The following is a 26,963-nucleotide window of genomic DNA, read 5'->3' as shown; positions in this document are numbered from 1 at the left end:
GCATGTGCCACTGCCCCGGCTTCCTGTTGGAATCTCCAAGGGCAATGGTTGGGTCACTTGGGGCCATGTTCATCTCTCAGAGTTTTCAAGAAAGAGAAAGTCCCTCGGTGCTTGGGTGCTGAACTTGAAATCTATCTTGAGCAGGTGCTGTTTTTTGGCAGGGTCCTTGTTCCTAGTGGAACTTCAGAATATTGAGCTCTGGGTTGCTGGGAGGACTCAGAGCCTTGGGGGACAGTGCAGGTCCCCAGGTAGCAAGCACTGAGAAAGGGGCTCTGTGCTTTGTGTCGGGGAAGAGCCTATGCCTCAGAAGAGTAAGACTCACACGTGTCACCTTGGTGTGACCTGGTGGATTGGGTTGCTGGGAACCCACCTGTGTCTCCCTTCTGGAACCTGTCAGCTGCACCCCTCTCTGGCAGGGGGCTGAAGGCATCTGGCTGGCTCTTTCTCAGGACCTTTCTTTCCTGGCTCTTTTCTCAATGGAAAATGGTTTACCTGGTTCCCAGCTGCCCCTGCCTTCCCTGGATCTGCAGTGAGCAGAGAGGGCTCTTACTGCTGGGCCTCCCAGCGGCCTCTGGGAAGTGTGACCTTCTCTCTCTAGGAGCATAGCCTGCCTCTAGTGGGGGAGGGGGACAGGGCTGGGGGAGGGGAAGGTGAACCCACCCTTGCTTCATCGCTCCTCCATGCTTCATCTGCACCTTCCTTTCCTCTTCCGTCCCCTCTCCCTTCTTCCTACCATCCTCCTATCTCCACTTCCCTTTTTCCTCCCCTCCCTCCCCGTGTCCCCCCAACATTCCTGGGCTCTGGGCCTCTGTCAGAGGCAGGGACTGGGAGGTGAATCCAACACAGCCCTTCCCCCACACGCTGGGCCACCTCAGCTTGGTGCCCAGCATGGAACCTAGTGCCTGGTGTGTCCTTAGGGTCACTTGCTGCTGGTCCTGTGTCCTTCAGGTTGCCGTGGCATAGAGCAAGAAGCAGGTGTGAGATGGCCAGAGGAGGCAGCCTGCTGGCCCAGGAGGCTCTTGGTGTTAACGCCGGGGCTTATTTCAGAGGGCTCAGGTGAGGGTGGGGGTGCTCCATCTTTGCTGACCCATTAACTTGGAAATCACCTTCTCCCTCAGCACCGTTGAGGCCCAGTCTAGGAGGCAGGGCTCTTGTCCTGTGAGAGTTTCTCTGCTCGGAGCTTCCAGATTGGCTGGGTCTAGGAGAACTTGGGAGGGCAGTGCTGACCTCTGTCCCCCATCAGGGGCCCACTCGGCCTCCCCTCTCCTGTGCCGGAGGGGCCAGCACAGGGCCACCTGTGACTCTGCATTCTTCAGGATGTTTGCTGACCAGGGCTGGGCTTAGGGGTGGCACAGTTTACCTTCAGAATTCCCAGGGATGGGGGTGTAAGCTGCCCTGTGGTCCCTGTGGGCTAGGGTGGGACAGAGCTGTCAGGCTACCTTTTGTCTCCATTTTTTTTTTTGTTGGTGTCACCCATATTTTCCTGCCCTCCCCATTATGCCTTCAAAGTCTCTCTCTCCCTCACTCTGTTTCTCTCTTGGTATCTATTCCTCCCCTCCCCTTCCCTTCCTCAGAGGGACCTGGGAGTGCTTCCGTCTGTATGAGGGCCCCATTGCCCCCTCCTGCTAGCATCCTGGGTTCCTCGCTTTCCCTCACCAGGATCCACCCAGGAAGGGGGGATGCAGGACCCTTCCTCCCCTCTCCTTCTTCTCTCATGCTCTTCTCAAAGTCTCATTGCCCTGCTGGGTCTCCTCCGGGACCCCACTACCTCTCGGGTCATGCTCCCTTGCCCCAGCCCTCCCCTCACCAGGGCTAAGCCGCAGCCTGCCACCCTCTGCTCCTGGTGACACGCCTTTGACCTGCTCTCTTGGCTCCCTGTGCATTCTGCCAGGCTCTTTGCACCATGAGGAGCTTCCACACCCAGTGGCAGACCTGCTTGACCTCTACCCTTCCACAGGGCCTGGCTCACACTAAATTAGGCTCACAGGAGTCTATGAGTCCTGGAATGAATGGATACCCCAAACTCATTCACACTGGGGGTGTCTGTGGCTGAGGGTGGCTGTGTGTGTGTGTGCCTCACCTGTGTTTTGAAAGAGAAATGGGCTGTCACTTTACAGCAAGTGGATTTAAGACATTGAAACACCCTCATGGCTGCTGTCCTGCTTCACCCCTGGATGCATGCTAGACTTCCTGCTGCCTTTGTAATCCGCCTCCTGTCACTCCTCCTCTGATCTGGTGGGTGCCGTACCAAACTGGGCTTGTGGGCAGTGGCTCCTGGGTGGTGCTGCTCTCCTGAGTACCTTCAGCGTGGTGTCCTCCGGGAGGCAGGTTATGCCCCTGACAGTATTCCCTCTAAACATGAGTTACTCACTTGCACCAAAAGAGCCATTTTTTTTTTTTTTCACTGAGGAAGACAGAATTATTGTGCTGGTAGATTTTCTCTCCCCACCCGAATCCAGAGAGCATCCGTGGTAGGATGTTGTCACCTTTTCCCAACCTACAGTGACTCTAATGACATCAGACTCCAGGAGTCCCTACTATTTAGATGGGCTCAATAGACACAGGTGGAAATAACTCAACTTCCTTTCCCAAGATTCCAGTGTAGCCTCTACTGTGCGAGCGTGTGGCACTACCTGTGCGAGTGTGTGGCACTACCTGTGCGAGTGTGGACACTACCTCGCCTACACAGTCAGGTCAGCAGGCTTTGGAGAAACCCCCTAATCACCCAGAGGTGCGCAGCCTGGAGCATAGCTGCCAGGCTGGTGCTGGGCCTTTCTTGATTCAGGATACACAACCTGAAGGGTTTGCTCCCATCACTGCCCGGTGAAGATTGTGGGAGACAGCAAGGCTCTGAGGTGCAGAGGACAAATCAGTGTGGGACGTCCCTCCATGAAGTGGCTTTCCCTGTGTTCTCCTGTCATCAGAATTTATAAAACTTCTACATGAACAGTCCCTGGAGAATCATGCTAGAATTTTGCAAGTCATGATCCTGGATATAAAATCTCAGTCTGTTGCCCCCCCTTCCTCCCCCTCCCTGAACACAAAGTACGATGAGCAAAGCAGATAAGTCTTTCCAGAGCCCACTGGGGGCTGGGGACCTGTTCAGCTCAAAACTGAGTCATAACCTCAGAAAATGTAGCAGTGAGCATTTGCTTCTCACCCTTAGGATTTAATGTTGAATGATACAGAAAAAGGGTGGATGCAAAAGAAAACCTGACCTGGGGAGGAGAGAGAGAGAGAGAGAGAGAGAGAGAGAGAGAGAGAGAGAGAGAGAGAGAGAGAGAGAAGCGACACCAGACTTGTAATTTTGTTCCTTGTTGCAGATGGAGATGTAAACTTTTCTTTATGCCTCAAGGTGGGCAGGTAGAAATCTGTTTGTAAACAGTGGCGTCCTGTGGCACTTTCAGATAACACTTTTCACATGTAGTCAGCAGACACCTTTTTGGCTGCCAGAAATCAGTCTGAGAGTTGGATGGAACATGGCAAGTGGGGTTTTCAGTTTTAACTTCTTGGGCTGAGGCTGCTACTGTGGGTCCTCCAAAAGCATCTTCTGATGTCCCATTTGCAGAACAGCATCCTTGAATCTATAGCGGTGTTCTGGCTTTTCTGATCTGAATGTATAACTTCAGTTTGGCAAAACACCATCTATCAGGGGAGGACTTTTGCTTGCCCTATAACGCCTCTTCTGTAAGATGGCAAAACAAATTAGATTCTGTATTACTCTGGACAAGGGGGTGCTGGAAATCACCGGTTGAGGGTTTGACCTGACTATCTGAGCTGATGACTCCTAAAGCCACAGTGGAGAGCGCACCAGCTTTCCCGCTACGCCTTATCTCACCCGCACATGCCCTGGTAGATGAGATCATCTACGTGGGACTGATTTCATTTATAACACAGAGTAAAAAGTAGAAAATCTAACTGACTGCCGCTTTCCTGGTCTTGGTTCAGGAGAGAGGGCTTTAATGCCAAACACAACATCCCAGAGCTTCGGTTCGTTGCAGATTCCCGTTTTGAATCCATTGAGTATTTCCCTGGCCACTGAATGGGTTCAGCCAACTGAAATTTGGGTAGAATTTTGGTCTACTGTAGGGGGCTCCATAAATCAGAGAGAAAACAAGGAACCTTGAGTATTTGCATGCTCCTTACTCTCAGAATCCCAAGGGAGAGAAGGAGCCAGGGAGCCAGGCCTTATTTGCTCTTATTTCTTCTGTCCCCTCTAGAGAAGAGATGGTTAGAAGCCTTGCACCCCCCCTTTTTTTTTTCAAGTGGTGATTTTCCACCTAAAAGGAGCTAAGTAAATTTGGCTCACTGCAGCCAAGGTCATGGGGGGGGGGCTACTTAATATTTTCAGGATCTCAAGTAACCCAGCAAATCGTTACCTTGAACGAATGCTTGTTGAAGTCTATGTGTTTGACATTTAAAGTTTCTAACAGGTCTTATTTTTGCAGTTCCTGACCACCACGGCTTTCAGAATATCCTTGACCCAGGAGGGAGTCTCATTGCTTTAAGACTTGCCGGGTAAGGATCATCGCTTTGTAGCTTGTTGAAACTTGTGTCTGTCTGTGCGTCTGTGGGGGAGTCCAGGCTGTCTTCTTTGGGTTTGTGCTGAGTAAAGAGTCTTCCTAGGTTCTCCCTTTTACTCTGAGGGTGGGGGGCCTGCAGAGAAACTTCCAGACTCCAAGGTCTCCGGGAGGGAGAAGGGGTTCCAGGTCTGCTGGGTGGGGTGAACACGCAGCACTAAGACGTGCTCCTGAGGCTCAGAAAGGGGCAAAGTCCTCCAAGGGCGGCTTCTTTCTCTGGAGTGACACCCTGAGTCACTGCTCATTCACCAGCTGGTCACCTGGAGTCAGAGCTGGTGACCTGGTGAGGCTGCTGTAAGCCAGGTGACCCCACGTGAGCACCACCTGGGTGCCATCCTGTCCCCATCGCTCACCCTGTGATTTGGTGGGCTGGCCCAGTCTGGGAGGAAACCTGTCCCAGTGCACCTCTGTGTTTATCATTTCAATCAGACTCAAGATCACACTCAGCGATGGAGCAGATTCCCGCCATAGAGGCCGGTAACAGCTTAAAATCAAATGTGGCAGGAAGAGCGGTGCGTGGACTTGATGCCTTCCGTGACCCCCTGTGAGGCTGCCCCTGATATCTCTGTAAACTCACCCTCAGATCTAATTAGCGGAGCCCACCTTCTCCTGACCATGCATCTCTGAGGTCACTCCATAAACCAGGGAAATTGATAGTGGAATTATGCACTCAGAAATTAATTTTATATTGTACCGAATATATATTTTTTTTATTGTGACTTTATCTTGTTGGAAAAGTGCTTACCTCTGATTTTGTGGATATTACTGACCGAGGATTACTTTTATTTTGGTTTTTACACAACAGTTATATTAGAAATTTGCTGTTTTATTCTTACCTTCTTAGTAAAAATCCTTTTATCACACAATGGGTAATTTATATCCATTACCAGGCCTTTCAATCCTTTTCAGTGGGGCTGTCAGTGCCGTTGGCACAGTAATGATTAATGTGATCTAATAATAGTGTGCCATTATATTACCTTAGTAAAACATGTACCAACATCCTATTCGGATCTACCAAATTCATAGCTTCCTATAATATTTTTGTTGAAAGACAGGATTACTATTTTTCAAAGCTGATTTTTCCCCCTTTAACATATTTAATGAAATTCACAATTCTTTGCCTTAGTAATCCCAGGCATGTGATTGGGCTTGATGGGTGAATTCTACATTTGTAGGCACCATTGTGATTTGTCAAACAGAAGGCCTGACAGTCCCAGTGATCTGCCATGGAGATTATTTTGTTTTTGTTGGGCCAGGGTTATTTTGCCTTGAATTAAAAAAAAAAAAAGCTGAATTTCCAGGCCCTTCAGACTTGTAATAAAGAAGGTGCATTTTAGATCAAAAGGCAGAAGAGGAAGTAATTTGGCTCAAAGTTGCTTTTCTTTCCTCAGTCTGTTTTGTCCTTTTTTCAGTCACCTGCCTCAGTTTGGTGGCACACAGGTGGGGTGGCAGAGACGGGGAAGCAGTGTCTTACCACTTTCTCAGCAATTTCTCCATCCATAGCTTTGGGCTAGCCTGTCCGGGTCTGACACGGGCTTCTCCATCAGCATTGGCTCTATTGACATTTGGCGCTGGATAATTTTTTGGTGTGGGAAGCTGTCACATGTATGGTAGGAGATTTAGCAGTATCCCTGGCCTTTACCCATGAGAGGCCAGGGGCACACCCCCTCCGCCCACTGTGACACCCAGTGTATCTCCAGGAATCCCCAAGTATCCCCTGCGGAGGGGACCCAATCAGCCCTTTTGAGAGAACCGTTGGTCTAAGGTGACACAGGCATAGCAGGCACATTGGGGTGTTTGGGGTCTTCCCGTCACAGCTGCTGAGTTTCATGGTGCTTCTTGAACATCTTCGGCTTTGGGAGAGAGGGCGGGCGGATGACCGCACACACTGTTTCCTTTTCTTGGCTGATACACGGTCCTCTTCTTTCTCCCTCCTCTTCTGCCACAGAGCCTGGCCCGAGTGAGGTCCTGGATCTTCGCTTCTTCCACTTAAATCCCATTATAATCACGCTCATGATTGATAACATTCCACCTTTTCAAAGGGCTTTAAAATCTGTGTCAACCAAGGATGACATTATTGTAGAGCCGGAGAGATGTATTCAAACAATTACACACTCCAGTCAAAGTGGGGAGGTTTGTCCTTCTGGGGGGGCGGGCGGTGCTTTGTGATGTGGCTTTAGCCAGAGCCTTGGCCCCGAACAGCCCCAGAAACCTTCAGCAAGAAATAAATGGGAAGAAACAGGTTTTGCTCTTGATACCACTCAGCTCTGACAGTGGCTTGGATATTTAGGCTTCTTAGGGCTAGAGTGTTGACAGCAGGGCAGGGAAGAGGGGGAGGAAGGTGTTGAGCATGGCAGAGAGAAAGAGAAAGAGAGAGAGAGAGAGAGAGAGAGAGAGAGAGAGAGAGAGAGAGAGAGAGAGAGAGAGAGATCTCCTTGTTTTTGATTCAGAACAAAAATTACTGTTGCAACATTGGCTCGAAATATGCAATCAACTGAAATCAGGAAAAGTATTTGAATACAAAATTTATATTGAAATACTTGAATCTTGATATGTGTGCACCCACATACATGTATATATTTAAATCAAGGATAGAGAAGATGAGAAATAAAGCTTTTGTCATAAAAATATTGCCTGCAGTATTTACCCTCAGATGATTCCGCCACATTGGAATACATTTTTGAACCATTAACATTTTCCATATGAGACACTCTTGTTTGTTTTTACAACTGATCTTTGATGATAACAACAAATGAGCAAATGGATTTAATTTACCTTTGTGTTAGGAAGATTCCAAATATGTCGTGATGTGTGTTGCAGGAAAGCTTTTTGGTGACCTCCTCCTCCTTTGCCTATTTCTGGTCTGTTTCCCCTACTGCAGTGGTGTGCCTGATGAGGACTGGGACCTTTTATGTTCAGTGTTAACCTCCCTAGTTCCTGGAATGGTGCCTAAAACACAGTAGGTTATAATCGGTAGATGGAAGGATGGGTGAGTGGTTGGGTAGATGGATGGGTATATGGATGATTGGTGGATGGATAATTGGTGGATGGATGGATGGGTAGGTGGAGAGATGAAGGAATGGCCAGATGGGTGGGAGATAGGATTCTATCTCCAGCTCTAATATAAACCTTACAATAGTGGGCCCAGTTGGCCAAAGAAAATACATATTTTGCCAACTCTTCACCCCATGGCCTCCCAATTTTTTTTTAAAATTTCAAAATGGCCAGTTATAGAAAGGCATTCTCATTATCTCTTCTTTGCAATCTAGTTTTTTTTTTAATAGAAGAGAAAAACATGTCTAAGATCATGCTAGGCAATCTCTGTGAGCTGAAAACCACTTTGTTGTGAAAATATGTTTAAAAGTCTCGTATGGCATACATATGGATGACCTGGACTGAAGAAATGGAGACAAAGCAGGAGAAGGTGACCGCTCTCAAAGTAGAGCATGGATGAGGAATTCATGAGTCTCAGAAAACTGGGCCTCCCATCTTGTCCGTGTGACCAAATGACCATCTCCTGGGCAAAACTGTAGCATACAGTATATTTCTTGTATTTTAGAGGCTCTAGTATGTCCTCTTCAGACTCATCATGCTTGATATTTTTGAAAAAAAAAAGATTGATGAAAGTATAGACTTGACCATCTTTAAGAGATTAACTGAGACTCTGGGGAGTAGGGTCCCCAATCCCCAGGCATGGTGTATACAATGTGCCCATCTACTAGGAAACAGCTCATGTGATGAGAATAGTCCTAGTCACCCCATCCTCGACTGTCAAATTATGGAGCAATGGACATCATGGCAGTACCAGTGAGAAAATAATGAAGAGGAAAGAGAGATTAATTAGTTGCCATTCCAGGCCTGGAAACCTGTAAAAAACATGCGTGCTCCGGACCCAGATTTCCCAGGTTGGAATGCTGACTTAGGACCCACTTACTACACGAGCATGTCACTGGACTTACACCTCAATTTTCTCATCTGTAAATTGGGAATAACAGCAATGGCAGTGCAATAGATCACACACTGTGATACACTCAACAGTGGCGCTAAGTAGGCATTTAATAAATGTGAGTTGCTGTTATTATTTTCATTTTTTTTTCTATTCAGTAATTTTTTTGGTTCTTTTCTCCCTCTCGACTCAAAATTAATGAAAGTATAGATCATTTTCAGGTAATTAACTTTTTTCTCCTCTGGCTCATACCAGGGCTAGGAACCCCCAGACATTGCCAGGCATGTGGTCTCCCCAGCACCCTCTGGGGACCTTGGTTAGCGAGTTCAGAGGGTGTCAGAAGGGCTGGTGAGTTTCTTAAGCCAGTTTCTCAGTCCTGTTTCCTCTGTGAAGGTGTGCTGTTGACACACCACTGGGGGTTTGGGATTTACGTGGTGTGTGGGGAGTGCATTTCTGGGATGGAAGCCACGTGGTCACTGTGGGTGGGAACCTCCTGCTCTTGACAGGGAGGGGACACCCATGGTTTCGCTCTTCCATTCCCTCACAAGTGAGTGTGCTCCACATCACGGTCCAGTTTTATATTTTTAGATTCCACTGAAATTTAATGTTTTGCTTTTGGTTTATTATGTATGCAAGTATCTTGCTGATAAATTACATGTGTAATTGTACCATCGTAACCACTGCTAGTCAGCGACAACATATAATTAAACTCACCCTTGTAGTCATTGAACTTTTCTGTCCCTGACAAGATCATTGACCACTCCAAGGAGGGTGCACCTCCATACAGGAGCCATGTAAGTGCCTGAGTGGCCTAATTGCCCCTGACCCCTGGCCCCCAGGGCGCCCCCCGTGCACCCCAGCATGGGCCCATCAGCACGCACAGGCAGTCTTCCTTTGGACGGGGGTGTGAGGATGCAAAGGTTGGATTGTAAGGCTCAGAGATGTCTCTCTCTTTATATTTGTGTCTATGCCCAGATGATTATTGGCTCCAGGATGGGTGCTTGGCAAGGCTTGAAAGAGTACGTCTTAGAAATATCTTTATGTGCCTTGGAGCACTCTTTGCACGTGTAATCCTGATACCCTTCCACTCATTTTTCCTCTTTTTGAGGTGTACACTGTGCTGTCTTTATGCCTCCCAGGCCAAGGATTGGTCAGCTATGGCCTGTCAGTCATAGAGAGCACACCACCCGTTTTACTTTTATGAAGTTTAAGAATTTAAAGAAAATCGCTGTGAAATACACAGAATATAAAATTTACCATCTTGGTCATTTTAAAGTGTGCAGTTTAAAATGTTTGGTGGGTGACGATCACATCATTGTGCAACCATCACTACCAACCACCAACAGAACTTTTGATCTTCCCAAATGGCAATGCTGTAGCCAAGGGACAACTCCCTGTTCTCCCCGTCCCCAACCCCTGCACTGACTGCCCTACTGTCTGTCTCTAGGAATGTGTCTACTGTAGGTTATTTCATATAAGTGGAACCATATAGTATTTATTCTTTGGAGTGGTAGTATTTAGCTTAGTATCATGTCCTCAAAGTTTATCTATGCTGCATCACATGATAGGACTTCTTTCTTTTTAAAGGCCAAATAACATTCCCTTGTAGGTAGATACCACATTTTCTTTATCCACCCATGGATGGACATTTGGGTGGCTTCCACTCATAGCTATTGTGACTAGTGCTGCCATGAGCCTGGGTTGACCCATTTCTTTAAGACTCAGCTCTCAGTTCTTTCGGGGATTCGCCCAGAAGTGGAGTCACTGGTTCATATGGTAGTTCTATTTTTAGTTTTTTGGTAATGGCCATGCTGTCTTCCACCATGTTTGTACTACGTTAGTTACATCACCGTCAACAGCACACCTAATGTGTGTGAGGTGGCTGTGATGATGGTTCTGTCCATCTTTATGTGCTCTGCTAGTTTGGAATGGCTTCTCCATGTTTAAATGGTTGAAAAACTTTTTAAAAAGTTTCATGATACGTGAAAATTATGTGAAGTACCAATTTCAGGCTCTGTCGATAAAGTTTTATTGGCTCCCAGGCGTGTCCATTTATTTACACCTGGTCTGTGGTTGCTTTCAAGCTGTACAGTGGCAGAGTTGGGTAGTTGTCACCACCCTGCAGAGTCAAAAATATTCATCACCTGACCCTAAACTGGGAATGTTTGCCAGCCCCTCCTGAGGGTAAGAGCTTTTTACCCTCAGAAATCCACTTTCTATGTCCCAGAAATCCACTCTGCAAAGAAACTGAGCATCAGCAAAGACAAGCTACTTGTACAAGCCACATATCTGAAAAATGGAGGGAGAAAGGACTCATGTGCCTGTCCCTGTGTCTCCCAGTCTTGCATTCCTTGCCATTACTTTAAATGAATCATTCATTTTTTTGGGGGGGGGGTACCAGGGATTGAACTCAGGGGCACTTGACCACTAAGCCACATCTCCACCCCTATTTTGTGTTTTATATAGAGACAGGGTCTCACTTAGTTGTTTAGCACCTCACTGTTGCTGAGGCTGGCTTTGAACTCACAGTCCTCCTGTCTCAGCCTCCTGAGCTGCTGGGATCAATCAAAGATTGCTCTTTGCAGGGAACTGGAATTTTTAGTAAGCCTAAGGTTAGCTCAGGTGGAGAAAAAAAAGTTCACAATTATACTAAAATATGATATTGTCATTGAGAGAAATGGTAAATTGAGAGACAAGATAGAAATTGGAGGAGGCATTAGGTAAGCTGGAACTTCCTTTCTTTCTTAAATGCAGTGTTTTTGGGTAGTATCAGGAATCCACCTTGTGCAGGCTGGGCAAATGGTCTACCACCGAGCTACACCCACTGCTTAATTATATGTAAATTGTCAAACCCAAGCCCTGCATTGTATGGCAAGATGGGAGCTTTCAATTCTGCTGAAGAAGGCAATGGTTTCAGGGTGCAGGCCTGCCCACGTGCACAACACTTCCTTGGGATTAGAGGAAAAGCTAAGTCAATGGATAACTTCTTCTTGCATTAGAAAATGAATTATTATTCAATGGAATATACTCAGCCCTAAAGAAGAATGAAGTTATGGCATTTGTAGGTAAATGGATGGAACTAGAGAATATTATGCTAAGTGAAATAAGCCAATCCCCCCAAAACCCAAAAGCCTCATGTTTTCTCTGATAAGTGGATGCTGATCCATAGTGGGGTGGGGGGATAGGGAAGAATGAAGGAACTTTGGTTTGTGTAGAGGGGAGTCAGGGGAGGACTGGGATTGTGGGGATGTGAAGGATGATAGAAAGAGACAGACAGTATTACCCTCCATACATGTATAATTACACTAGAAGAGTGACTCTGAACCTTGTGCAGCCAGAGGAATGAGAAGTTGTGCTCCATTTGTGTACAAATGTGTCAAAATGCATTCTACTGGAAAACAAATAAATAAATAAATTATTTATTACTACCATCATCGAGGGAGAAGAAAACTGGGGTATACCAGGGGATGTGTTGGTAGATCCTTTTCTCCTCGTTCTTTTCAGCCACACGCTGTTTGGAAAGAATCCCGGCATAGATACTATTGCCCTTAGCTGATTTTACGTATTTGTGTGCCCTTTCTAAGTGCAGAGATCTGCTTTCCTGTTTCTCAGAGACAGTCTTGGGCACTCCCTAGGTCTCACAGGCTCAGAAGTCAGTTGGCACACAGTTGCTAGTAAGGGGCAGGCTGTACTCTCTCTGCCTCCTCCCCTCCTCACCGCCTTCTCCACCCACCAGGATGAGTGGACTTTGGTACCAGGAGCCTTCTGATAGTTCTTGATACAGAACACAAAGCATGGATAGTTATTTGTTCTTTCCTCAATGGAGAGAAAAGTCTTGGCTGATTTTACATATTTGTATGCGCTATGGAAATATTCTATCCATCCCCGGTATGGAGAGGATGCTGCGGGGGGTGGCCCTTGGGAATGGTTGGTCTTGAGCCTACTTCATGCAAAAGTGTTAGTTCCTGGCTCTCCTTTTCGGTTTGGGAATGCGTGACACCTCCCCCCAGTGACTACTGCCTTTCAACAATGGGCTTCACGTGGTCCCAGTGGGAAGCACAACAGTGTTTTTCATCAACTTTTGGCTGTGGTTTTAAGTCCAGCCGAGCTGCACCCTTACCCTTACAGCTTTCTGGCTCAATTCATCAGACACAAAGGAGAGTAGGATAATCTGAGTTGTAGGATGATAATGTGATGGGCATGTTAGCACATTGCAGGAAAGACAGCCATGACTTTGGATTTTGAATTTCATCCTTGAGGATTTGCAGTATTGCTCCAAGCACAGGGCCTGTACCTAGTAGGTACTTGGTCAATATTTGAGGAATGAATGAGTCTGGTGATTATTCTGTGCCTGAGATTAAATGGGAGCAATGTGTGATGTCTTATGCTCATGTGTTTTGGAAACAGGGATGTCTCTGGCCTTTTATCTGTTTTAAGATTAGGTCTTGGCCTGGTGTAGCTTCTGCCCGCCTGGTAGCCCAGTAGGTGGTGGTGACAGAGCTCACAATCTCATCTGACCTTGACTTTGCTGCCTCTGGTTCTTTCAGTGTTTCTTGACAACTAGCTCTGTGTTTATCCAGAGTCTCTATGCTCAGTCCTAGTGAATGGGATGTGGCCCCTAATATTGAGAAGCTTGCTGCCCAGAGGGGAAGGAACTTTCTCAGGGGAGGGGTGTGTGTGTGTGTGTGTGTGTGTGTGTGTGTGTGTGTGTTTATGACTTCAATTTTCTAGAAATATGATATTCCTCCAAGTATTGCCAGGACTCCAGAAATAAGACATTGAGTGCAAATGACCTAGAAGCAGTTTGGGGATAGTTCAGTGGGGTGGCCTCCAACCCCTCTCTCTCTCTCTGAGGCCTCAGGATTGCAGACTGAGAGAATGTTCTAAGGGAAGGCTGAGGCAAGCCTGCTCAGATGGAGGCTGTGTGGGTGTGGAAAGGAGGGCTGGTTCTGGAGTAAAGAAGCTGGTTCCAACCCTTGATCTGCTGCTGTCAGCCTGGGTGACCTTGAGAAGTCTCAGGACAATACAACCGCAGATTCCTACCTGGAGGGTGAGTGCTTTGGGCCACATGGTGCCTTAGGTTCTTTTCAGTTCTTATACAGAATAACCTAGATAAAGGTGTCAGGATGTACATGAAAAGCCCCTGGGATCTTGGTAAAATGTAGATTCCAATTCAGTAGGCCTGGGGGAGCAGAGGTTCCACACACTTAACAGATTCTCAGGGAACTCTGTGCTGCTGGTCCTTGGACCACACTTTGAGTAATAAGGACTGTGATGGGTGGCTCTTAACCTTGCCGGCCAATTTGGAATTACCTGGGGAGATTTTTAAGACTCACCAATGTCTGGGTCTCACCCAAACCAATCAAATCATGAACTGGCTTGTAGAGAGTGGGGTAACTTGGAGAGCCCTCTTCATATATAACGAGGGCATGGACCACTGGTGTAGTGGAGTGAATCTCCAAATTCATCAGGCACCAGAATCTCCTGGGAGAAATGGTGACAAAACAGCTTTGGGCCCCAACTCAGATTTTTCCATCCAGAAGTTCTGGGGGTAGGATGTAGGAACTTGAATTTCTAACAAGTTCTGCACAGCAGCTGATGCTGCTGATCCAGGGGCTAAACTTTGAGGAACTTCGCTTTCATGTAATCAGCTAAGTCATTAAACAGAGATCTGGAGGGAGCTGGAGCTGGTGGGTCCAGGACACCCAGAGCCCTCTGTCCAGGGTCACTCTGTGCACATCTGTTTTATATTTGCCTTGGTAAACTTTTGTTAGAAAAAAAGATTTGTGGGTAGAAGACAAATGTTTAAAAACCTCTGGAAAACACAAGACTTTTAATCCTGGGGATGCTGACTCTTCTGCTGAGAGAGAAACCAGGTAGGCTCCTTGGTCACCCTGTTGCCAGACATGGCCATGACAGCCCCTAATCCTGTCCTGCCCTGCAGCGAGTGTTTCACATGCTGAAGTCCCAGCTCCCTCTTACACAGGAGTGCTCACACCTTGTGTGAGGCTTCCATGGGGCCTGGCCCGGTGCTGGGCAGCTCAGCCTCTGATGACATCCAATGGGTGCAGCTGCTAGTGCCTATTGCCCGTGGGTGTCAAGCCCGGTTCTCATTTGATAAGCATGATCTCATTTAATTCTTGCCACGACCTCATGAAATGAGTGCTGCCATTATCCCATTCCAAAGATGAGTATTTGGTGTTGCCTCCCAGGTGTGGAAGAGAGCAGTAGCACTGGTTAAGCTACAGGACAGTGAGACCCACTGGCAGGTCAGGGCCGTGGAGTACAGTCCAGGTCCCACTGCCTGGGTCCAGGTGAAAGAGCTCAGAGGTCCTGAATACCCAGGGCAGCCCTCTCCTTGGGAGAAGTCACTGTGGCTGTCTCTTCTTGGTCCAAGTCCCAGTTGTCCAATACCTCCTGGCCAGTGAGTTTCCTCTTGGGCGAAGCCCTTCGTTTGGCCCTTGATTATATAGAAGCGTCTGGGAGGAGATTCTGGGAGTCATCCAGGGCCTGTCTGGGAGGGGTGGGTGGATCTCTTCAAAGTCCATGTTCTGTTTCCGCAGCTTGCTTCCAGCATCCCCGGGGGATTAGGAATGCGTCCACCTCAACAGCTTCTTGCTAAGACTGTGCCAGAGCTAGTTCTTCTCCCTGTTCACCCAGTGGGCTCACTTCAGAGGTGGGGGGCCTCCCTGCTAGGAGGAAGGGAGGCACAGATAAACATGTGGTCTTCCAATGACAGCTGGCCCTATTGGTCAGGGAAGGATGGCAACATCCTTTAGCCCTCATTGGAGCCACCTGTCATCTTTGTATTTGTTCCGGGTTCCTCTGATGTGTGTTGGGCCTAAGTGTTTATAACTGGTGTCAGCAGAGAGAAGGTGAGAGCCAAGCTTACTGAGGAAAGCTGAGTTGTGTGAGATGTCCCCAAATCAGGTACAAGATCCTCACCAAGAAGACCCTTCCATATATCCAAAACTATGTTGCCTCCCTGTGTACTTGATACTGAGACCCTCCATCTTCAGAAATGTCCTGAAGTGCAGTTCAACGTCAAACCCAAGGATCTTCCCTTCAATGTGTCCGTGTTCTGTCTTCAACTTAAAAGTAGATGGATTTAGCAAAAGGCTGCTGATTCGGAGACTCTACTGTGATTGCTGTTGGGCACCTGGTTACCGAAGTCTTTCTAGATGTAATTACATAATCTCTTAGTATGCCCAGCCATGATATGTGGGGTAAAGTTTGAATCCAGTTTAATGGACTATCTACTTAGGTGCTTTTGTTAAGAGACTGTTTTTGATCCTAACCTAAGCCACTTAAAAAAAAAATGCTTGAAGGCTTTATTCCTGAACTAAAACAAAACAAAACAAAACAAACCCAAAATGACATCAACAAATAAGCAAAAAAAAAAAAAAAAAAAAAAAAAAAAAAAAAAAAACCCAAAAAAACCAAAAACCTGTTCAAGTGAGGTGGCTCAGGTGTTTTTAAATCTTGGAGCTGTGTCTCTCTCAAATCATGTTTCCCAGCACACACATAACTGTGATCTACCAGGGGTGGCTTGGCACTCCATTTTTTTTTTTTTTTTTGCAGGGTCACTTAGGATGCAAGTGACCTGCGAATATTGTCCTAGGATTTGTAGAGAGAATGTCAGCTCAGGTTAAGGAGTGGCTGTGTACTGGGGGGAAAGACAGCCCTTTCTCAGGGATAAATGGATAGCCTGTGGGGTGAGCCCACCTTTATGGCAATACATGTGATCTGGCATGGGGGCTCAGGTGGCAGGCATCAGGAGCCACTGGCCTTGCACAGTGACCTTGTGAATTACGTTTACCCCGTAAACCTTGTGCCCCTCTTTCAGAAATTCTACCAGGTCCTTCCCCAAACCCTTTCCCCTTTAGAATATTGGGCAAATTCCAGACACCTATTAGAAATCGAAGACACATGGCCACAAATTCTGGGTCGAACCCAGCTCCTTGATTACACCTGGACCAGAGAGGCATGGGCATGCCCAGTGTCCTCATGTGGTCCCCACCCTGCATCACCAGCTGTGTAAGGGGACCGTGTCTTCCTTTATCTTGCCATACAGCATAGAGGACCGCGGAAACCCAGGGTCATGTGCAGCCCAGAGCGTAGACGTGGAAGTTCCATTTCGAGTCTGGGGTTTCTCGAAGAGAGGTCCTATGGGTGTCAGGGTGGCTGTGTCTGCCATTGTGCCCCTTCAGGCTCTTGAGTACAGATCTCCTGGTGATCATTTAAATGAACATTTCCTGGTAGTGTTAGCTTTGGGATGGACATCCTTACAGGAACCCAGAGCTGTTGAAAGTTCTCTGGAAGAACAGTGATGCTGACTCCTCCATCCTGTCTCATTCCAAAGAAACTTTTCTGGAGTCAGGGAGCGTAGGACCAGATTACAGGCTGATTTCAGAATTGCTGAAGGAAAGTGTTTCAAGGGTAGGCCTCAGACCTAGAAGCATATGGGTCTGGGTTGTGGCCTGGGAATCTCCATTTCCCACAAGCTCCTTTGGCATTGCAGAAGGACCCAGGATTATATAACACTGAACCTATATTTTGGCAGGGGGACCCCAGAAGGCTTGATTCTGATCTTTTTTCTTTTTCAGTTACAGGACTCTGGGTCAAATGTTTTGAGTTCCTAGATCTCAATTTTCTTACCAATAGGAAGAGAAATTAGATCTATATGATTCCTAAGAGTCTGTCCAGTTCTGAGGTTTGTAGCACATTAAAAATGATCTGCATTTCGGGCCTGGTAAATTACATTTGCCCCTGAAGGGGGCCTGGATAAGAGGGAGAATCTACAGCCAGAGAGTGTGGGCAAGACCAAGGTTATAAAGGTGGTCTCCGTGAGAGCATCATTTGTATTTATTGAAATTGCTCATCTTAATAACCCTGGATGCTTCCTGGATTAAAAAAAAAGAGATCATAATCTTCTGTAAATTATGAATACCTTGAAATTCACGAATTCTCTCATTTTGTGATTGGCAACATTAAATGGCAACAGCTCATTTAAATAAGCAACATCTGGACATTATTATTTTTAGGGATTTTTTTCATCTGTTGATTTAGAAATCTGGGGCCCTTATGAATCTTGCATGAATATTCTTTTATATTCACATCTACCATCAAGACACAAAGAAATAGCCAAAAAACATCGTCCAGTGATTCTTTGATGCAATGCATGTGTTTTTTTAAACAACAAATCCATTGTGAATGAGAGAAGATATAAAATAGGTGGAGGGAGAAGCTTGATCTTCTAAGAGCCAGAATAACTGACAATTCAAAGCTACAGTAGAGAGGAAGCTCTGATTTTATATATAATAATATAACATTTTAAAATAAGAATATAATTTTGGACTGATGATATCAGAATATGGTATTCACTATTTCTCAGAATAATCCAATTTAGAACAATGTATTCTGAACAGGTTTGGTAAAAATAGAAGATCTATCATCCCATGGTATAAGATAATGCATTAATTTTTATGTGTGAGTTATGAAGATGTACAACTCGGTTAAGAGTTAGGATAAACATAATATTCCTTAATTAATCCATTATGCCAGGGTACACATGTGCCATTTTTATTACCTTAAAAATGAGAAATGTCAAAAAAGGAAATTGCAGCTTTTTATATCAAAAAAGCCTTTTTTTGAAAAATCATAAAATGTCTAATCTAATTCACCATATAATACTAATGAGCTTAACAAGCCATCTCAATGCACAGTTTAGGATAAAAGGTCATCAGTTTCTGGCAGTCAAATTCCTGTACTTTTCAGATGAGGCAAAAACCTCTCAGCACCAAATATCGGAAATGGCATTTGTGATTAGAAGCGTTATTAATAGCTATTTGTTATTAACGTAGCAGAGCCGTTTTGGAAATTCATATTCTACTCTCCTTGCATTTTCTAAATCTTATGGTTACAGATGCCAAGATCATCTGTGGATTTCGGGCAGATCTTTCCGTGGGAATCTGCTTAACTTTTTGCCCATCTCAGTTCTGGGTGATGTTGAATAGGGAACACACACACACACACACACACACACGCGCGCGCGCGCGCGCACACACACACACACACTCACACACATGCATGCACATGCACACACATGGTGCTTTCTGTTTGACACCCCTTTAATTTCCTCCAATAGCTCTGAGTCCCTTACACTTATTTCCTGGCGACTGTCTGTTTTCCGAGCAGCGTTCCTGTCTTCCCTATGTGTCAGTGTCATCTGCCCACTTTCTTTTGTCTCATCATAGAACAGGCCATTTGCAGGCACACTGCCGGCACCTTCGGCAATGGTACACACGGCGGCTTCAGCCAGCCTTGTTATGGAAAAGAATTGCCCGGTGGGTTGAGGGAATGGCCAACGGCGGACTAGAATCACGAAGCTGAAAGTAATATTGCCGACTGGAGGTCATTTTTCCCAACTGAGGGGCAATAGTTTGCCACTATAAACTGCACATTGCAGTCAGTATATGTTTTATTAAACCATTTAAGGAACTTGGGAGCCATTTCATTTAAACTTCCTGCTTGATGTAGCTCAGGGCAGAGCCCAGAGCAGCTTACAAAAGAGGCCTAGAGTAATTTGCAGAAGAAATACCCTGCACGCCCAGCAGGATGCACCGCAACTGGGAGAGCCTGGCCGGGCCTGGACCCAGTGCATAGAGAACTCAATGCTTGAGCACAGGGCGCCTGTGCCTGAGTGCGCATGCGTGTGTGGGTTCTAGTCCCAGCTCTGCCACTAACTAGCTCCGTAACCTTGGTCTAATCTCTCAGCCCCTCCAGGACAGTTCCTGTTGCTGGGAAAGGAGGAGATGTTGGATTTGATGCAAGAGGCAGCTCAGAGATTCTATGAAATGCTGGGTCATCAGAGGGTCACCCCTGAAACTGTGGTTCTGGACTCTTATCGGGTCCTGGCCATCACAGTGGAAGAAAGTCAGCCTTTGTTTTTACCCTGCCCCAGAAGTCCTCGTTTTGACGGGCCTGGGGGACCACGACCATGAAGGTCCCATGTTAAATGTGCTGGTTTTGGCAAACAGCAGGGCAAATAGAAGCAGCAACTTAGTTCTCACATTACACAAAATAACAACAACAAAAAGCCCTTTGAATGATGCTTTCTTTGTCCAAGGAGGTAAGAGATGAGGCAAGTGCTATGTTGGCTCAGAGCACTGGGTGCCAAGGACCACCCTGGCTGTGGTTTGCCTATCTGCTCACTTCTGTCTCTGAATCTCAGTCATACTGTCTGCAGAATGGGGTAGTGGTGGTGACCTTGCTGTTACCTGTCCTCCTACCAGGGATGTGACTTGTAAGCTGGAACGTCCTGTAGATGCCATGGATTAATCATTATGGATAACTTTATGATTATAATTTAGCTTCTGAGTTTCCCCTGAATTGATGCCTGTGAATTCTGTGTTCAGTTTGCTCCTGTGAATAAAGGAACGATGAGGTGAGATGTACTTTATCTTTAAGAGTAATGAATAGAATGAAATCAGGCATTTTTGCGTTCTCAGCCCTAACTGGTGGTCTTTAGTAGGTGGCCTTAATTCTACAAAGTTATATAACCAAATCTTTTGTCTAATTGGTAACTATATTTAGGAGGTAGAGAAATATGTGAGCTATTCGTTTCGATTAAATTTTTTATTATGCACTCTGCATTTGGATTGACAACTATTAATATTAAAGAGCTTGGCCAAATTGAAATTTGTATTGCTGGAGAGACTTAAATATAATGTATGATGCTGGGGGAAAAAAAAAGCCCAGGGAATATGGGAATTACCAGGTTGGGTGCAGACAGGTCTCTGCCTAGTGCTGATGTGTGCTGAGTCTATGCAGCCCTCTACATGCTTAGGAGGGATGTGTCAGGGGCTCTGCAAACCCAGTGTCAAGGTACCAGGAAATGAGATACTTTCATGGAGATGATGCTAAATAAAGATTTAGAGCACGTTTTAGCACATTATACAAATAATTTTTTATAATAACTGTTTGTATACAATATTTTTTCCCAGCACTAATAAGAAGGTTTGAGGGTAAGGCAGAGAACGTCATTCTAAAATAAGATTCATGTATCACCAGTATATCCTAATGATGAAGAAGAGGGAGTCCATTTTTCACCCCCAAGCAGATTGTACTGCTGTTCTGCAAGTCCTCAGGAGCTTGAAGGCCCCATGTGTCCCTTAGGAAAGAGGACTCAGCTCATGACCATGTGGAGCATGTTCTAGGAGCAGATCAGAGTTTGGCCAGGGGACTTGGACCAGTGGGGGTTTTTTGTCGTTGGGGGTCTGTCCCTTCTGTCTGTGGTATTGCCACATCCAGGGTCCTGTAGGAATTGCACAAAGACCTGGGGGTTTTTCAAACAGGACAGGTGAGATGTCTGGGTCCTCACAGACTCGTGAGATTGATCTGTCCTCAAGGCTGGTCTTTGCTTCCCTCCCCTGTTCCCAAAGACAGGGCCATGCCCCCTCCCCCTGCCCTTGCCCAGTGCCTGTACATAGAGTGTACTCAGTGTGTCCCGAGTGGATCTCTTAGATCTAGTTCACTGGATCTGACTGGCAGAGGAGGGAAAAGGGATAATTTCACATTTGGTGCTATAGTTACTTAGTTGATTCCTTTTCCCTCTGACTGAACTCTCAGCTCTCTGGAGGCTGGGGCCTTTTTCTTTGTGCTATCTGTGATTTTTATGTAATTTGCCCCCCCCCCTATTGGGAACTGAAATATGAAGGTAGGAAAATCTTCTTGAGTAGGAATGCTCAAAGAATTGGTGGTCTGGGTCAGTGGATTTGATGGACACTAAGGTTTTCACCAGCAAACACTTTTGGTTCCTGATGCTTTGGTTAAGTGTCATTTTAAAGTATTTAGGAGCCTCCAGTTGATGATGGCTTTTCTGAGATCTCCCAGGTCTCCTGGAATGGGGACGGGGTATGCTCTCTGGTATCCCCACTGCTGTCAAGCCTGCTTCAGCGCCCAGATGTGACCCTGTGCTCCTGGAAGATAGGGCCTGTCCTCGTGTGGTTCCTCCCTCACTGGTTGGCTCAGCGGCTGGCACACCTGTGCCCGTGACAGGTTTGTGTGATGCAGAGACAGGGCCGGGCCTGGAGATGCAGGGCAGAGGCAGGTGGCTGACTGCAGGCACACATACCCCAGGAGAGCCTGCAGCAGGTGTTTATTTCCCTAAGTGTCTGTGGCCAGCTAGGCTCATGGCTTCTCTGGGGAGCAGACAGTCTAGGGGTTGGCTATAAAAAGATAGTCCATCACCTGTTTATTTATGACCCTTTTATTAGCAGGGTTAGAAGACGTTGTTGGTGCCTCTCAGTTCACACAGCCACTGGCTCCTATAGCCTGATGGATTCTTGATGCCTGCACAGATGACTGTGCCCGGGGGCTATCTCTCCTCCTAGGGGTACTGACTGCAATAGGGACAGGCCAGAAGTGCTAGGGGGTTAGTGCCTCCAGAGCAGCCCTCACTCAATGGCAGGACGAGAACTGATGGTAGACCATCAGGTGCCACTGGGCTGAGTCCCATCCAGGTCTCAGAGCACCCCTGCAGGATTGAGGCCCAGGTCTAGAGTCTAGAGTCTGCTTAGCCCCCTCTGCATCCGCTCCTTTCTCTCCCCACTTCACTTTTCCACAAGCCTACTGGCTTCTCCTGGGGTCACTTCCTACACAAACTCCTGCATTTGCCCCTTTTCTCAGGGCCTCCTCTGGGGAAACATGGCTGGAAACCGGGGGTTGGCCTGATGGATGCTTTTCATGCTTTGTTCTCTTATGCGTTCTTCATTGGAGCCTTCTAGAAGCCCTCGACAGGAGGAAACCAAAGTTGTTGCCCCATTCCACAGGTGGGAAGGCTGAGGCCCGGGGAACTTGTAGGGCCAGGATCTGATTTGTTCCCCGTCTCCTGCCCTTCTCACTTTGCTGATTCAACAAGGGGGAACGTGGTTGGTGGGCTCCAGGGCATCTCCTGTTGCTTGTGCCCAGAAAGGGGGCGGTGGAGTGAATTCCCTGACTTAGAGATGGCTATGGAGGCAGTTGGGGTTGACAGTGGGGCTGGGTCCCCAAAGTGGTGCTTTGCTACTGTTGAGAATAACAGCAGTAGGGTGCAAGGGCTGTGTGGCACCTTAGAGAGGACGCCAGGCCAAGGCTTGCAGGGCTTTGGCATGTGGATCAGCCAGACTTCATCTCTGAGCATGCTCCTTGCACTGTCTTTCACCCTTAGGGAGAAAATGATGGAGAGTGGAGAGGGGCACATTCTCATGATGGTTGCAGGAGGGACGTTCCAGGGCCAAAGGCATGCCTGTATCTATCTGCCCGGGAGTTTGCCAGGATGCCTCCCGCAGAGGAGGGCTATCTGCATGCAGAGGGACTCCTGGATGTCCTTCTACCGCTGGGTTGAGGAGACTGCTTGGGGGAAATAGACATCTCTCCTCCCAACCTATTTGTTCCTCTGAGACTCTGAGCACTTTCAAGTGAGAGCCTAAGAAAGCAGCAGCCCAGGAAAGAGTGGGAGGTCTGAGGCCTGAAGGCAGAGGCTGAGGGTCTTGCTTCTCATTGGTTCCAAGACCCAAGGTCCTATTTCCTCTGGGCTTTGGTTCCCCAAGTGTTCTGGATAGCGTGTGCTCCCCAGTGAGGTCAGGGCAGGTGAGGAAGCCTATAGGGAGCAAGAAGCAAGGGGAGCACCTGCCAGGGAAGGCCTTCCACAGGGGCCAGAGAGAGAGTGTGAAAGGATCCCTGGGGAAGGAGGGAGGTTGGTGTCCTTACCTGACCCGTTCAGGGCCCATTCTTGACTGCCCTGTGTTTCCCCATTTAAACAAATCAAGGAAATAAAAAAATGCTCATTTCACTGGGTATGGGGAAGGGGTAGCGAGTCCCCGGTTGGATGAGCAGAGTGATTAGTGAGTGGAGGTGTGATGTGGCCTGGAATGGCTGGGGGAGATTCCAGGTAGGCTCTGCAGTCCGTGTTTTAGGCGCCTCAGTTGTACCCTGGGCCTCACACCCGATCCCCTCATTGAGAAGCTGCAGGTGTATTTTCTCGGCTTTGCTCTAGCACTCACAGTGGAGGTCAAAGGCAGCAGTACTTGGGCCTCGTGGTGGTAGGGGGGGCCCCAGCCCTGTATTCTGCTACCAAGTTTGGGTCCATTTGGTGGCCCAAGGCCTGGGCCTATGGGTTGGGGTTTGGGGTTCAGGAACTCACCTTCTGGCAGCTGGAGGAGTCTTCACAGCAGGCCTGGGTCTGAGACCAAGACTTCCATCTGGGGCCATCTGTCCTGACCTCTTGATGATGTGAGGCAGCAGGGGCCAGGCAAGTGAAGAAGGGCCTGTGCCATCAGGCACCCATCCCTCCCTTGGTCCACCCTCAGCTCTGCAACTGGGGGAGGCCCAGAGTGGGACCTCTGGATCTATTTAGTGATTTGATTTGACAGAGGGTCACGTCGGATTTTTTTCTCTCCAAATTTTAATATCAGATTCATTTATTATGCTGACTGCAACTGACAAATGCTCACATTATTCACCCATTTATTCATTTGCTCATGAAATCTGTGTTGAGTAATTGTTTTGCCTTATTGGCAGTTTTAATTCTATATTCCTTTTTTTTCCCCCAAAAGGTCAGTGGCTTGCTAGCTGACCAGGCCAGCATGAGCATTCCCCGGAGAGACGTTTTGCAAAGAGATGCTCATTTACCCTGGTCAGACTTCAGCTTTGAGTTTCTCTCTTCTCTGCTGGTCTTGGATCAATACCTTGGAATTCCCAGGACACAGTGGGGATCTTGTCTTTCTGTCATCCTCTTACCTGGCTCCATGTCTGAGTCATCTTATCCTTCAGTGGAGATTATTCTCTGCACCTTCCTTGTTAATTTCAAATGGAGATCTAATGACATGCATATAAAAATGGATATGTGTGTGTCTTGGGTTTATTAGACTTTTACCTCTAACATTTTTGTTAGAAGGAACCACATTGTCAACGGATCTCAGCATGGGGCCTGCCGAGTTTAAAACATGTATGGGTTTGCTCCTGGCTTTTGCCTAAAAGTACATGAGATCCAAAGTTCAGCTGTAGCCTATGATTTTGATTTGGGACACTGAAAAATTAGTTATGAGTTTGCTTTAGGAAGAGGATGGAAATGCTCTGGGAATCTAGTTCAGTAAAGTTAGTTCTGAGCTGAAACGTTCGAAGCGTGGAGATCTATAGTCTAGCGTGTTATTTTATGGTAACTTTTTTTATGCAGCTGTGTTTGCTGCAAAAACTCACATTTCTGTATGGAAGAGTGAATGAAATATGAATGTGCTTTTTACAATTTAGTACTTTTAATAAAGGATTTGTGAGCAAAAAGCTTAAGTACAAGAACCACAAAACATATAGATAAAAATATAACCATAATCACACATCAAACCCAAGAAAATTCATTACATAGAGAACATCAGTAATTGAGAGAAGTTGAGAGAACTGACAGAAAAATAATATATATCCTCAGAATTCCAAAGGCATGAATCCTTTTAGCTAGGATCAGGGCTTCTGAGTTCTCTAGGGTGGGTGTTTTATTACAGCGGATGCTTTACTTAGAAGGATGTAATTTATTATCATTGAATTCGCATGGCAACATGAATTTGGATTTGAGTTTCTGGGAGAAGTTTACAATTAGTCCCCTCATATATATTTATAGCTTTGAAAAACACTTGATGTTAAAATAACTTAAATACCTTCCCTTTTTTTGGCTGATCTGTGAAATATTTTTTTTTTTTAAACAAAATCTAGCCACCGCTAAGTGAAGCCTAGCTATTGTGTTCGGGGGCACCTGATTACATAGGTGGCATTCCCATGGCCAAAGGGCATGTGCAAATAGATACAGCCACTCTGTGCCCTCAGGTACCTTGGTTTTACTTAAGGGATACTTTTGATTTTTCTAGCTTTTCATTGTTTCCTCCTTAGAAACTTGGTTGGGATTTCAGAGAAAACTCAGCCATACCTCTAACAGTCACTTAGGACGGTTCTCCGTGCTTTGCTATGGTCACAGCTGCCGTGTCCACTGAGGGTCACACCCACTCATTCAACTGGGAGCCCCCTTCTTCTACAATCCTTGGTTGCTTTCTAACTGGTAGGAATTGTCAGTGGGCCGTGTTCGCTATGTTTTTTCTTTTTTCTATTAAAATACAGTAAGAACTTGATTATGTGTTTCAGTATTTCTCAGCCTGACCCACAAGTAAAGCCGGTGACAATGATTTAGTTATTGGCTTGTGTTTATTGCCGATGCAATGAGGTTGCGGTGTCTGACATTTTCTTCTCACTATGTTGAAGCTTTTAGCGAGTTGCTCCTCTTACCCAGCAAGCCGTGTAACTTGGCCTCTCTTTGCAGATGGGTTACACATTCCTTTAACACTGGCATGCTCCCCTAACCTCCTTGGGTGGCTTTCGATGACTTAAACACAGTAATTGGCATGGAGGTCTGAAGCTTTATTTTATGATATTAAATCATTCTTTTCTGGAAACAGAACTCTGCAAAGTATACCGTTCATTATGTGGAGGCCTATATTAACACGGGCTCTGGCTGATGGATGGTGACATCCTGGGGAACTTCTGCAGCACATGTCAAGGGAGGTGCCAACTCTCACCTATGGAGGTGGGTGTCAAAACCAGAACAAAATCCAGGAGTTCACCTGCCATGTCTCAGGGATCGAGGGGTAGGGTTTTCCTCCGCATTGGCATGGTGCCTAAAAGGTAGCACGCCCCTAAAAATACTTAAAATGTGGACCGAGATGAACTTGATTTCGGTGGCATTATTTTAGGGGGACTTGGCGATCTCTCCGTGTAATCTTGTGAATATTTTTTTTTCACGTGAACCATGATTTTCTTGAAACAAAGAGGATTATCAGTCATAAGTTCTGAAGACTGAAATGGGGTGGGAGGAAGGTTTAGAAAGAGAAGATTTTTTGAAAGGACTTACAGAGCTGGCACTCAACTCCAGCTGGGGAGGAATTCTTTAGTTGGGCACCATCTTGGTTGCCTTGCTCCACAGCAGGGAGCGGAGGATTGGAACTCTCCAGGTGCCCAGAGTCCTCATCTGTTCAATCACAACTGGTTCCTGCAGCCCATGGTCAGGTACTGGAGGGAGTCAGGACCTGGAAGGAAAGCCTTCGAGAGTTGTCTGAGGCTCCTAGGTTCATGGGTTTGATCTTCTCTGGACATCTTGGGAACTACGAGTCACTCAAAGTCACTCGGTGGTCATAGCTGAGCTAAGACCAGGGCAGATGGCTCTCCCTTGGTTCCCAGCAGCCTGTCCCCTGGGTGGCTTGGTTCCATTCCATGTTCCCAAGCAGAGCACCATGATATTCTGGGAGAGTGCTGTGGGATCGGTCTTTGTTGATGAGGCCAGCTTGGAGAGCAGGGTACCTGAGTCCCTTCAACTGAATTACACCAGGATCTACTGCAGTACCTTTCAACTCTTCCCTCTC

At 46.7% G+C, this 26,963-nt stretch overlaps 1 protein-coding gene across 9 annotated transcripts in view; it reads left to right on the top strand.

The window, feature by feature from the left end:
- Window positions 1–26,963, top strand: part of ZNF536 (zinc finger protein 536) — a 437,649-nt gene that overhangs the window by 50,165 nt on the left and 360,521 nt on the right. For all 9 annotated transcript variants that reach the window (XM_081275613.1, XM_081275615.1, XM_081275611.1 and 6 more), the window contains one exon: window positions 4,449–4,518. The gene's annotated coding sequence lies outside the window, so the exon portion shown is untranslated. The remainder of the gene's footprint in view (window positions 1–4,448; window positions 4,519–26,963) is intronic.

This window comes from Spermophilus citellus, assembly GCF_964194105.1.
Source record: "Spermophilus citellus genome assembly, chromosome: 18".
In the NCBI taxonomy this organism is placed as follows: domain Eukaryota; kingdom Metazoa; phylum Chordata; class Mammalia; order Rodentia; family Sciuridae; genus Spermophilus; species Spermophilus citellus.
The sequence above is the reverse complement of the archived record's forward strand: the minus strand, read 5'-3'. Positions and strand labels throughout refer to the sequence as shown.